This window comes from Podarcis erhardii (assembly GCF_964252035.2).
Source record: "Podarcis erhardii genome assembly, chromosome: 4".
Lineage (NCBI taxonomy): Eukaryota > Metazoa > Chordata > Lepidosauria > Squamata > Lacertidae > Podarcis > Podarcis erhardii.
This window is the reverse complement of record NC_138508.1, coordinates 32,137,541-32,151,256: the sequence shown is the minus strand read 5'-3', so window position 1 is coordinate 32,151,256 and position 13,716 is coordinate 32,137,541.

Below are 13,716 nucleotides of genomic sequence, written 5' to 3'. Positions count from 1 at the left end.
AACAGAAGAGAGCATTTCAAATGCTCTCCTAAAAGAAGCCAACTTGGGAAAAGGCAAGAGCAGGAGAGGATTAGGTGGTCAGAAACCCCACCCCATCCCTCACACACGATGTTTCTCCCTCCTTTCAGGCTTCACAGGAGCTTGGGTGACCGTGTTGTCAGTCCTCTGTTGCAAGGAAGAGTATCCCTCTGGCTTTGCTTGATACAGGATCCCTTCTAATTTTAATTCTTGGACAAGCCAGGCTTAGCTCCTGGTGAGATGATAGTCTGGACAATGACCCATTAAGGTGGGGTTCAGGGTGGGTCGGCAAATGAGTGAGAGCCCCTCCCTCAACCTAAAAAGCCAGAGTTTGGATCAGAGATAGCAGTGATGTGATGTAGAGATAAAGCAGCAAGCTGAAGAGAGAGTCACAGCAATGTTTGAGAGCAATGTCTGATCTGTTTGAATCCAAGGTTGTTGCTATGGGAGAAATGAGACCCATGGGGGGGGGGTTAATGCTGTGAACCCCTTCATCGTAGGATTAGGTTGTATATATGTGCCAATAAACCATACATCATATGGACACCACAGTCTCTACTGTGCCTCATTCCAAAAGGGAGAAACAAACAAACCTAGAACCCCTGCACTCTTGCCCCACACAGAGACTGGGGTGCCATGGAAAAATATGCTTCATCTATATCTTTTTCTCCCTCCTCACATTTAAAATGCACCTAGCATATTTTTATATTTCTCATGCTCTTGGACTGCCTCCTCCCTTACCATTTTCCCTTTTAAATAAAATTGTGTTACATTTCTAATGTGGTTTTATAGCATACTTTTATATGAAGCAGACTGTTTCCCATTGTTGTGTAACATACATTACACAAATATGTGTTTGGGCTTTTGTTAGGGCAATTGACATTTACACTATTAGCATCAGCACCAGGATTCAGCTCAGGATTATACCACAGCAAAGAAGACCATGCCCACATCAGTTTTCATCTTCCATATCTCTGCAGCATATGGTTCCTTTCCAAATCTTCTAGCACTGAGAAGAACAAACTTGACACAACTTTCTTTTAAGGCTTGGCAGCTACTGAGAATCTGCAGGTTAGCTTCCCTGCAGATCCATCCACCCACTGGGGATGCGGAAACAGCTTCCATCCCTCTGTCAGATGACAAGCAAGTGGCAAAATATATTCAGCCCCACTACCCCTTGTTTATCTACCATGACAGGCCACTTTGCCCCCTTGTGTAACACACCACCCGGAGGGCTTCCATGACCTTTCTCAAGCTGTTCTAAGCTGTCATGAAGTCCTCTGTCCTTTTCTGTATTTCCTTTCACTCTTTTTGTGCCCCTCCTTTCTTGATCTTCATGAGCTCCCTTTATTGCCACCCTCTTAGAACTTTATCTCCCGCTGTCTCTCTTCATGTGAGTTATACCTTCTCTCACTTTCCTAGTTTTCCCCCTCCTGTCTGTTCTCCACCCTCTCCCTTTGATAGTCTCTCTTTTCTTTCTCTTTGCCTCCATTTGTTGAATAGACAGCGAATTTTCAAATAAGTCATATGTTCATAATGATTACAGCAGAAACCCCCATGGTCTACACACAGTAAAAATGCTGTGTAGGTAGGCAGAACATCTGTTCCATGTGTGTGGATAACAACCCCAGAGGACTTTACTGTGTACCGAAAAAGAGAGCAGAGTCACTGGTTGGAAACATATGCAACATTCATCAGCATTTTCATGTACACATTTTTGCATGCAGTTTTGTCCAATATACACAATAGTCAAAATGTAGTTCCCCCAATATTTACATTTTCCATAGCAATGCATTGTTGTATACCATGTACCCTAATATGTACATGCTTTTTCATACATATGCAGCGAAATTTTTTGTGAACTGCAAATTTCAAAGGCTGGCTCAATTTAGTTCACATATTGTTTCAGAAAGGGTGAACTAGATCTATTTGCCTGAAAATGCAAAGCAGAATCAAACTTCTCTCCCATCCCTAGTTATGGCCCTGTCACAAAGGGTACTGATGTGTATAGAGTGGAACAGAATATATTTGCAGAGAAGATCCATGGGTCTGTTTCCACATTCGCAAGACCTTACGCAAGCAGAAAAGGGCATGGCAGAGTCACAGTACAGCTAGCTAGTCTCTTATCCTGAACTCTCTTTTTGCATATATGGTCAAGGGTATATGCAGATTTACAGCAAAGTATCTCATGCAGGCTAGTTCCATGTGCCACTCTGTTTGCTACAAGAGCCTAACTACAGCAGGGAGAGCAGTGAAGGAAACAGGACCCCATGGATAGCTTCTGTGGGCACTTGTGACACCCATGGGGGCTACAGTTGTAACCCATAATTTGGAGCTCATAAGTCATGCAGAACAATTCAAGTCTGTCCCCATTTATCTTCCTAATCTATGCTTAATTAGACCTCCATACTTTTCTCATGTTTCCTTTTTATACAGCCTCTCTCTATCTACCTGGTTCCCCTTTCCTTCATCCTCTTCGTCTTCTCCTTGTAAGTTAAGGTCAGAGTTTCCTTTGTCCCCTGTGCTGAGTCAAACAAAAAACACTGGTGTTTTCTTCCAGTGCTGCCTAACAGACGGAGCTGAAGACTATCAAGTTTCTTGCTGAAACCAGGTTTGCAGAAATGGCGGATAGGCAGAATTATTTATAGAAATGGCAGATAGGAACACATAGACTTTGACCATGCTCTGTGGTTCAAAGTAGCAATTTCAAATACTGAAGCCAAATCTTTGAGACAAGCTGGGGAGGATAAAAGGACTGATCTATAAAAGCACACTTATTTCATAAGTAAAAATAGGAACACCCCAGTTATGCCCCAGCCGTATGCTGTTTTCTTCTGGTCTAAATTCCCTGTACTTTTCCAACAATTTAAACAGGAAGAAGGATTTGTTCTTTGGATCGAAGCAGGTATGGGCTACCTTTGGCCCAATGGCATGGCCATTGGCCAGGGGTGATAGGACTTTTAGTTTAGCAACATGAGGCGAGCTAATAGTTCCCCACATTTGGAACACATAGTTGAAAAACTGTTGTCCTATAATAAATTAGTCACCATTCAAAATAATAGCCAAGAAACTGTACTGTAAGTTGTGCACTGCATGATGCCTTAGTGTTCATGTTCATGCATTGACAGTCAACAAGGCAAATGATAAGAGATGATGGGAACTGTTGTCCAACAACTTCTGGAGGGCATCATGTCACCAAAAGTTCTGTAGCAGGAAGATTCTTAAATGCATTTTCAACTGGTGCAGTTATTACATAGGGATTCTACCCTTCTAACCTTGTTATACACAGGGAGCCATGTTCAGACAGTTGTCTGATTATGTAAAATATTTGAGAATATCACATCATAGACAACAGATGCTTTAAAGAGTTGACACAGAGCTTTTCACTTTATTCACATGGGGACAGTTTTGTATAAACGGTTTGCTACATGAAGCTGAAGGGGTACATATTCTGTGCCACACTGAAATTGTGTGCCAGGATAATTTATAATATATCTCTGTGCATTTGGAAAAGACAGAAATAGAAAAACTTGGGGAATTTGATTGTTGTGGATTTTGATATGAGCTGACAAAATCTGCTCTGCCGTGACTAATGTGTATATTGGAAGTTACTTATCCACTGTTATTGGCACTTCCAAAATGTTAAAGCTACATTTAGAAATAACATATTTTGAGTGAAAATTTGTTTAGAAATGCATATTTACATAGGCATTGAAATGCAAATTCCATGCAAATTTTTATGTGTTCAAAAGTGACACTGATTTAAAATTGATTGACAGTACATTACCAATCATGTCTACTCAGATATAAGCCCTACTGAGTTCAATGGGACTTCCTTCCAGGTGAGGTTTGCAACCCTGATTCACTCATGTAACAGAATATACTGCTGAAACTGAGATAAATCCCTGGAGAGTAATTGAATGTCAAGCTAAGGTGTTAATAGAAACCAAAAATAAAAACTGTAGATGTCAGTATTCCTGGACAGGACAAAACTATTAATATCGGAAGGGTAAACTAGAAATAAAAATGGCTGAAGGCTCTTGTAAGTGGTTTCTGATTCTAAATCATAATGGAAAATTGGTAAAAATAGATTTATTTATTTTTATCCCCTCCACAAGAACAATGGAGGAAGGTTTCAAATGAAATCACATCAGTTGGTCTGACATAATTATACTGATGCAGTTAAAACTGAATTCTGGTGCAGAGATGCATCAGTTTTTGTAACATGTCATGATGTAAATGCTTGAGTGCAGAAGATTTATCAGGAGGAGGAATTCCTACCTACCCACTCCATTATGATCTCTTTCCTTTCCTTTCACCGGCTATCTGCAATTTTGTTGTTCCCACTGAAGGTGAAAACTATGGCATTGTTCAGGGCTGTCCAACATGGTGTCATCCAGATTTTGATGAACTGCAATTCCCCCCAATCAACATGGCCAATGTCTGGAAGGCACCATGCTAGCTACCATTGGTGTGGTTATTAGATACCTTAGGGATAAACCCCATTCTCACCTAAGGTTCCCACTTGGGTTGACTAACAATTGAGGGGCGAAGTTGTTTAACTGGGCTCAGATATCTAAAGGGGACAAAGGGAGGAAGCAAGCCCTCAGACAAAACTGAAAGTTGAAAAGAGGAAGAAAATGAATGCAGAATGAGGGGCTGTAGATACAAACCTCCCCTATGTGTTACAAATAAGCATATGCTTGCCACTTGAGGGGGGCAGAGAAAACGAGGACAGAAGTTCAATACACCCCCTGTTCCAGTACCATGCAACTTGTGGAGGGTGAAGGTTTGAAGCAAGGAGCCTTCTGTAGTTGTGGAGGATTTCTATACATATTGGAACCCTGGAAAATTGGTGCTCTAAAACATGCAGGGAGCCTACAGGGGTGTATAAGATTCCTTGATTCACACAGCCATAACTTGGAGAGTGACCTGAATGTCAATGGGGTGGAAGTAGCACATTTGTTCCCACTGCCATTCCTTATGTGGCAACATAATGCTTAAGTGTAACTCCTGAAGAGAGCTTGAGGAGATGGGCTTTAGAGCTCCTCCTGTTTGGGGAATCTGTGCCTTTGGAACTGACAGGCCGATGGGAGTTGGAGTCCAGCAAGAGCATTATTTAAGGGCAACTAGTCCATTTATATTGCAGACAATTCCCATTGTTGCTCCTCAGTGTTGTGAATGGCCAAGAACTGGGGTGAGAGAAGAATCATGAACAAAAACAACAATGGCAAAAATCAACTAAGGCAAAACAATGTGCCAGGATTAAGGGAAACTCCCAGGAAATTTTAGAGGGACCAAAAAAGTACAGGTGAAGTAGAGGCAAGTAACCACAAATGAATCTTTCCAGGTTTTAAATTATCTGCAAGCATCGGTAAAGATGGCCAGTACTTTATTGTGGTTACTGAGTGAAAACCTCAGCTCTGCATGATGCAGCTGCAAAAGCAAAAAATCTTTAGCTCCTGAGGAATAAAACTAAGAGTTCATATAGGAGAAAGCTATTTCATTAATCAATGGCATATCCCCACCAAACATGTTGAGCTCATTTTAGGAATGAACAACATTCATAAGAAGAAACAGAAATAAGGACCTCAACCTGATAGGAGGCATATATCAAAACTGAACAAATATATGTCTCAAGTCCATGGAGGTTGATGGAGCCAATTTAAAACTGAAAATGATGTGAATTTTCCTGAAACCATTATACAGTAATAAAATCATTTACACACAATAAAAGGGTAGTTTAATATGGTCTATGTCTGGAGGGACTCTGGAGCAAGTAGCCTGGGTTACCACCCCCTGCCCCACACAGAATGTGTGAGAATATTTTCAATTCAGCTCTAGATATGGAGTTCCAGAAGTGGTACAGTGGCTATTTAATGATTTCATTATGTACTCCTCTCACATCTCAGTCCACACTTAATGAATGTGGTACCACAAGGCTATAGAAAGTGGGTCGGCTGTGTTGCAGCAAACATGAACAGAGTGCAAACTGAAAATGTAAGTAAGTGCTATGCTATTTCTGTACTTCTGTTTAGAAAGCTGCCCTATAATGGGCCCATTGAACTCAGTACAGTGGTTAAGTACTTAATTTGTTCCGGAGGTCTGTTCTTAATCTGAAACTGTTCTTAACCTGAAGCACCATTTTAGCTAATGGGGCCTCCTGCTGCTGCCGCACCGCCGGAGCAAGATTTCTGTTCTCATCCTGAAGCAAAGTTCTTAACCTGAAGCACTATTTCTGGGTTAGCGGAGCCTGTAACCTGAAGCATATGTAACCTGAAGCATATGTAACCCGAGGTACCACTGTATTGTCGACATTGATTGGCGGTTGCTGTCAAGGATTTCAAACCAGAGGGGCTCTCAAAGCCCTGTGTAAATATGCCAAGGATTGAAATTAGGATCTTTTGCAATCCAGTTGGGATGCATGATGGAGCTTTGGCCTTTCCCCATTTAGAGACAGATCGATGCCAACAGCAACAACTGTCAGGGTGACTTCCAGTTTATAATTAAGTACAAAGGAGCAACTCAAACCCCAGCTGTTGCTCTGTGGGGTTTTGCAAAGTGGTGGGATCACTGCTGTTTTCGCAGCCCTACCACACACACACTCCAGCCAAGGTAGAAAATAGGCGAGGGCAGACAACTATCTGTGCTAGTCTACAGCTGATAGAGGTTTGAGTGTGGCTTAGGCCCAATGCTGACTCAGCCCTTTCCACTCCCTGCCCCAGGACACCTTGTTTTGAGGCTTTCTGTTGGTCTGCAATCCAAATACCTCCCCCCAGCCAGTGGTGTTGCAATGGGGGGCACAGTGGCAGTATGCCCCGGGTTCCATGTCTGCGGAGGTGACAAGAAGTCACACCGTGGGGGCTTGCTGCGGTGCGAGCAGCCATCGCGAAACCTCAGCCACATGTGGAGGATCATCCGTTCGTGGCTGCAGTGGCTCCGGCAGCAAACCGCTATACAGTGCATGTGTGGCGTCACTACATATGGCGCATGCAATGCCACACATGCGCCCTACATAGCGACGCCCACCCCGAGTGTCACGACGCTTTCCTTCGCACCTGCCCCCAGCTAACTAGCAAAAAGGGGTTTGGGATTGGGTCCTTTCTCATATTCATTTAAACATTAAAAACAGTAAAGCAAGGAGGCCAATACAACAGGAAAAATCAGCTAGCAACAGCTTGTAGTCTGGCAAGTCAAATGCTTGCTGGAATAAAAATATATTATCGGGGTGGCAGAAGGTGAGAAAGGAAAGAGGGCCACTGGATCTCCTGAGGCAAGGCCTCCCACAATACAAAGTAGTAAACTCAACCTGGATTGTTTAATATACCCATCCAAGGCCTAAATATTAGTCTTCCTTGGGCAGCAATATTTATTTCTCTCCACTGCCAGTATGAAGCAGAACAGCATATTTTTTAAGAGAGTGAGAGAATGAACCATCTACTACTTTTTACACAGGACAAAGCATCGAATCTCACTGTTGCTTCTAATTAGTTTTTCAGCTTTTCTGAAATGCTTTTTGTGTGTTATCTTCCCATGAATATTCCAGAAAATGACTTCAGTCACATAAGAAGAGGGCCGGGGGGGGGGGGGGAATACCGAGTCTGTTAACAGAAGGACATAATTGAGAGTACTATCCTCAAATAAAATATTTTCTTGAATTTGTTAAAAATGCACATTTGCATCAGAAAACCTGACTCTAATGGAGTTATGCTCACCCAATTAGGGAAGTGAAATGGTACTATCCAATTTGTCTTCCCTTTTAAATCCATCTCCACTCAAATCCTGTGCATTAAGCACTACAAACAACTGCTTTCAAAAAGCTACAGATCAGATTGTTCCCCCCCTCAGTAATTAGTCCAGTAAAATATTCAGCTAGCCAATGCATTTGTAATGAGTAAAGACTGCCGTCAACTATTGGCGAGTAGTTATTGTGCTCTGTCATGGCCACTGCAGCACCGGCTGGGAGAGGACATGACTTTCTCCCCCCTTGGTTGCAGTGTCTGCTGAGGATCACCTGTGGCTGTGACCAGTCCTCAGCTATAAATGCCAGCCATGCCCAGTACTTACTCTCAGTAGGCTTTGCTTGAAGGTAAGCAGGTAGATCATACATAAGACCTTGCTGTGGAAATATTGGGTTGTCATATTTGGGGCCAGGGAGGAACTTGCCTTCAGACAGATTGTGTCTGTCTGAGGGCTTTGCCTACCTCATAGCAATTGTCACAACTTGATGGCGGATAAGGCATTGGGTTGGCTCCTTAATCAAGGCAGATGGGGGGTTATGAGCGTCTCCCCACTCCAAGGAATTAAGATGCCCCATTGAAAGGGTCCAGGCAATTGTGTTTCTGTTCAGACACCCAGGCAGGAGCTGATGAGCCATAACGAACTTGGAGGCGTCACCCTGATTTGATGTATGTCACAGGGCATTCCCTAACTGGATCAACCCAGTCAAATAATCAACCAGCAGACAGGTTGGATAATTCAGAATACACACCAAATGCCTATACCAAAACCTACAATGAAGTTGTAGTCTGATTAATAATAATAATAATAATAATTTATTATTTGTACCCCGCCCATCTGGCTGGGTTTCCCCAGCCACTCTGGGCGGCTTCCAACAGAGATAAAAAATACACTAAAATGTCACATATTAAAAACTTCCCTGAACAGGGCTGCCTTCAGATGTCTTCTGAATGTCAGGTAGTTGTCCATCGCCTTGACATCCGATGGGAGGGCATTCCACAGGGCGGGCGCCACCACCGAGAAGGCCCTCTGCCTGGTTCCCTGCAACTTGGCCTCTCGCAGTGAGGGAACCGCCAGAAGGCCCTCGGAGCTGGACCTCAGTGTCCGGGCAGAACGATGGGGGAGGAGACGCTCCTTCAGATATACTGGACCGAGGCCATTTAGGGCTTTAAAGGTCAGCACCAACACTTTGAATTGTGCTCGGAAACGTACTGGGAGCCAATGTAGGTCTTTCAAGACCGGTGTTATATGGTCTCGGCGGCCGCTCCCAGTCACCAGTCTAGCTGCCGCATTCCGTATTAGTTGTAGTTTCCGGGTCACCTTCAAAGGTAGCCCCACGTAGAGCGCATTGCAGTAGTCCAAGCGGGAGATAACCAGAGCATGTACCACTCTGGCGAGACAGTCCGCAGGCAGATAGGGTCTCAGCCTACGTACCAGATGGAGCTGGTAAACAGCTGCCCTGGATACAGATTTGACCTGTGCCTCCATGGACAGCTGTGAGTCCAAAATGACTCCCAGGCTGCGCACCTGGTCCTTCAGGGGCACAGTTACCCCATTCAGGACCAGGGAATCCTCCACACCTGCCCGCCTCCTGTCCCCCAAAAACAGTACTTCTGTCTTGTCAGGATTCAACCTCAATCTGTTAGCCGCCATCCATCCTCCAACCGCTTCCAGACACTCACACAGGACCTTTACCGCCTTCACTGGTTCTGATTTAAAAGAGAGGTAGAGCTGGGTATCATCTGCATACTGATGAACACCCAGCCCAAACCTCCTGATGATCCCTCCCAGCGGCTGCATGTGGATGTTGAAAAGCATGGGGGAGAGGACAGAACCCTGAGGCACCCCACAAGTGAGCGGCCAGGGGTCTGAACACTCATCCCCCACCGCCACTTTCTGAACACGGCCCAGGAGGAAGGAGCGGAACCACTGTATGACAGTGCCCCCAGCTCCCAGCCCCTCAAGACGGTCCAGAAGGATGTCATGGTCGATGGTATCAAACGCCGCTGAGAGATCCAGCAGAACTAGGAAACAGCTCTCACCTTTGTCCCTAGCCCGCCGGAGATCATCAACCAGTGCGACCAAGGCAGTTTCAGTCCCATGATGAGGCCTGAATCCCGACTGGAAGGGATCCAAATGGTCCGCTTCTTCCAGGCGTGCCTGGAGTTGTTCAGCAACCACTCGCTCAATCACCTTGCCCAAGAATGGGAGGTTTGAGACTGGGTGATAATTGGCCATCGTGGCCGCATCTAAAGATGGTTTTTTAAGAAGCGGTTTAATAACCGCCTCTTTCAGCGGGTCTGGGAAGGCTCCCTCACGGAGGGAAGCATTCACCACCCCACGAAGCCCATCGCCCAGTCCTTCCCGGCTAGCTTTTATAAGCCAGGATGGGCAAGGATCCAGGAGACAGGTGGTTGGCTTCACTCGTCCAAGCAGCCTGTCCACATCCTCGGAGGTAACAGATTGAAATTGATCCCACACAACTTGACCAGACAGGACTCTAGCACTCTCCTGCCCCGGCCCTGCTCCCACGGTGGAGTCTACTTCTTCCCGAATCTGAGCGATTTTATCTGCAAAAAAATTTGCAAAATCATTGCAGGAGAACATGTGGCCCGTACTGGGCCCCGATGTTACAGGTGGTTCCGCTAAATTGCGAACCACCTGAAAGAGTCTCCTGCTGCTGTTTTCTGCAGATGCAATAGAGGCGGTGAAGAAAGTCTTCTTCGCTGTCGCTATCGCCACTTGGTAGGCTCGACGTTGAGCTCTAACCCGTTTCCGGTCAGATTCAGAATGAGTTATCCGCCACCGGCGCTCTAGCCGTCTCAACGATTGTTTCATTGCCCTCAGATCCGTGGAAAACCACGGGGCTCTCCGGGCTTCATGCAATCGGAGAGGGCGCTTTGGAGCCAAACAGTCAATAGCCCTGGTTAACTCCACATTCCAGCGGGCCACCAGGGAATCGGCTGAAAGGCCATCAACATGGGATAAAGCATCCCCAACCACTCTCTGGAAACCATTTGGATCCATTAAGTGGCGGGGGCGGACCATCCGAATCGGTCCCACCTCCCTGCAGAGGGGATGGGTCGCGGAGAAGTCCAGTTGCACCAGGAAGTGATCTGACCATGGCACTTCTTTCGTTTCGCTTTTACTTAGTGTCAGATCACCAACATCCGTAGAGGTAAACACCAGGTCCAAGGCATGTCCGCAGCTATGGGTTGGGCCAGACTTATTCAGGGACAGCCCCATGGAGGCCATGCTTTCCACGAAGTCCCGAGCGGCCCCTTGTAAGGTCGTGTCGGCATGGATGTTAAAATCCCCTAGGACGACCAAGCTAGGTGTCTCCAGGAGAACATCCGCCACGACCTGAAGCAGCTCGGGCAGGGAATCCTTGGTGCAGCGGGGAGGTCGGTACACCAAAAGGAATCCTGTACTGCCCCTATTGCCCAACTTCCAGAACATGCACTCAGAAAACTGGGTCTTCCCAATAGGACGCCTGGTGCAAACTAATGACTTCCTAAAAATCACTGCAACCCCCCCTCCCCGCCCACATGACCTGGGTTGCTGTGCGTAAGAGAAACCTGGTGGACAAGCAGCGGCAAGGACAGGCCCATCTGCTTCATCCAACCAAGTCTCTGTTACACATGCCAGGTCAAGTCCTCCATCCATGATCAAGTCATGGATGGCAGTGGTCTTATGAATCATTGACCTGGCATTGCACAGCAACACTTTCAGGTCATGTGGGTATCCCTTGCTGATTCTAGTATTCATCCGGTCAGGACCAGACCCAGAGGCAGGGATAGTCCTCAGACAACGACTAAACCTGCCTCCTCTGTAATGACATGGTCTGGTCTTAGCGTAACTCCTCCTCCTACCCGTGATCACTGAGATTGGTTGTCCCAGTGCATTCCCCCCTGTGAAGCATATCCCAGCCATTTTGTGGGCTGGGGCCCATTCCCCGGCAGCCCTGACCCCTCCCCTTAAGAACAAAATAACCCCTTTAAGAAACAAACAAACAAACAAAAAAAACACAAATAAGACAATATAAACAAAAAACAATAAAAATTACAAAAATTACAAAAACATAAAATCAAACAAATTCCCAGGCCCAATAAACATCCACCGCACCCCCCCCCCCACATACAAAAAATTCAAAATAAAAATTTTAAAACATTTTAAAAGCACTCTGCACCCCTCCGGCAGTAACAGCAACTGTTCTAGTGAGGCCCGTCAGGCCCTGCCCCAGGCCAGATGGTGAGTGGCAGGAAGGAGCAGGACCCCATACACTCACACAGGAGAGTCCTCCCGGGCAGCAGAGTCCAGCAGTCCTTTATGAGGCTTCAGGCCCCGCCCCAGGCCAGATGGTGAGTGGCAGGAAGGAGCAGGGCCCTCAGACACTCACATACAGGAGAGCCCCACAAAATGATTGCCTTGTGCTTATTGCATCTTCCCATGCTCTGCGCCCCCCCCCCCCCGGTCTGCAGCCTCACTGGGCCTGGGCCTGCAATGGTGATCTACAATATGGACTGGAGCAGCTTCTATTGATAACTTCTGAATGACCCCTTTGCCCAGGACTCACATACAGTAGAAGAGACAGTAAATCTGGGTCAAGATTGTTTTGCTCATTTTCATAAATTTCTGAGATTCTATGTGATTTGGAAAGCCAAGGAAATGGACTCAATAAAAAGTCTAAGGAGACTGAAAGTGTTCTAAACCAAAACACTGAGCAGCCAGAAACATATTAATTGGATGTACCCCACCAAAGTTAAAGCATTTTAAAGTAGCCTTGCTTAGCTTCTCAGGAACACAAGCATACAAATGTTTCATTTCATACATCCCTCGCAGCACTCTGAATGAAGCCCATGCCATGTTCAAGTAGGCCTTGCATTTCAAGTGAAGCAAAGATGGTAATTTCAGCCTGGAGTTCATAAAATAGGTTCAAAGTGTGGCTATATATTTTTTAACAGAACCTACCTACAATGCAAATTCTGATGATTAGAAAGAAACTGGGTCTGTTTTAAAATGAAAGCATTTGAAAGATTGAAAGAAATGTTCATTACAGAATATAATGGGTAAATAAGAACATGTTCAATCATTCTCAGAAGTAACTTTCTGGGTGGAATCAGCATTAATCACTGTAATTGCCAATTGGTGGGAATTATTTCTACAACTATTTTCCCCCCACTGGACTGAAAAGTGACCCAATATATTCAAGCATGGAATCCTGCCAAACTGAACAGAATTTAACCCTTGCTGTCTCAGACCCAAGGGAACAGGTATACACAGCCAGTGCAGGATTTAACCCCTGGTGGGCCAAGAATGTCATGTGAGCCTAATGTTCCGCACCCCTGCTGAAAAAGAATCGATGACATTTTCACCAGTATAGTATTTTTTCTTGATTATCTCATGCTTTTTCTAATCCTTTCTACTGTACAAGAAGCTCATTGCTCACCATTCAAATAGCAGGAGTACTTAGCTATTTCACAAAACACTGATCTAATGCTTTTTACCAATCCCATTTCAAACACCTCACTTGTCATTACTCATAGCACTGGGCCATTTTGCACCCTTCCCCATTCCACATAATTGGCTTAATGCACAACATCTTTTGACATAAGTCACTTTTAAAAGAAAATTTTCTCTGGGATAAGTGCTCAGAAACTTGTTGCTACACTTTGGACATCACCTGCATTGCAAATATGCACTTTTCATTGCTAACAACAAAAGGCACAGAAATCTGTTGCATTCTAACTTACATTCACTCTACCAGAATGATCTTTGCAACTTGCCTGAACAGTGGCTATAAAACCCATTACTTTGTGGCCCTTCCGATAGCCTAGTTCTCTTTAATAGCGATCACCTATCAAACTGCAAATGTTGCCTTTCAACAAAACTAAGCCATTGCATTACAAGATATTCAGAAAGACAAAATGTGAAACATTGCCCTCTGCCTCTTTTTTT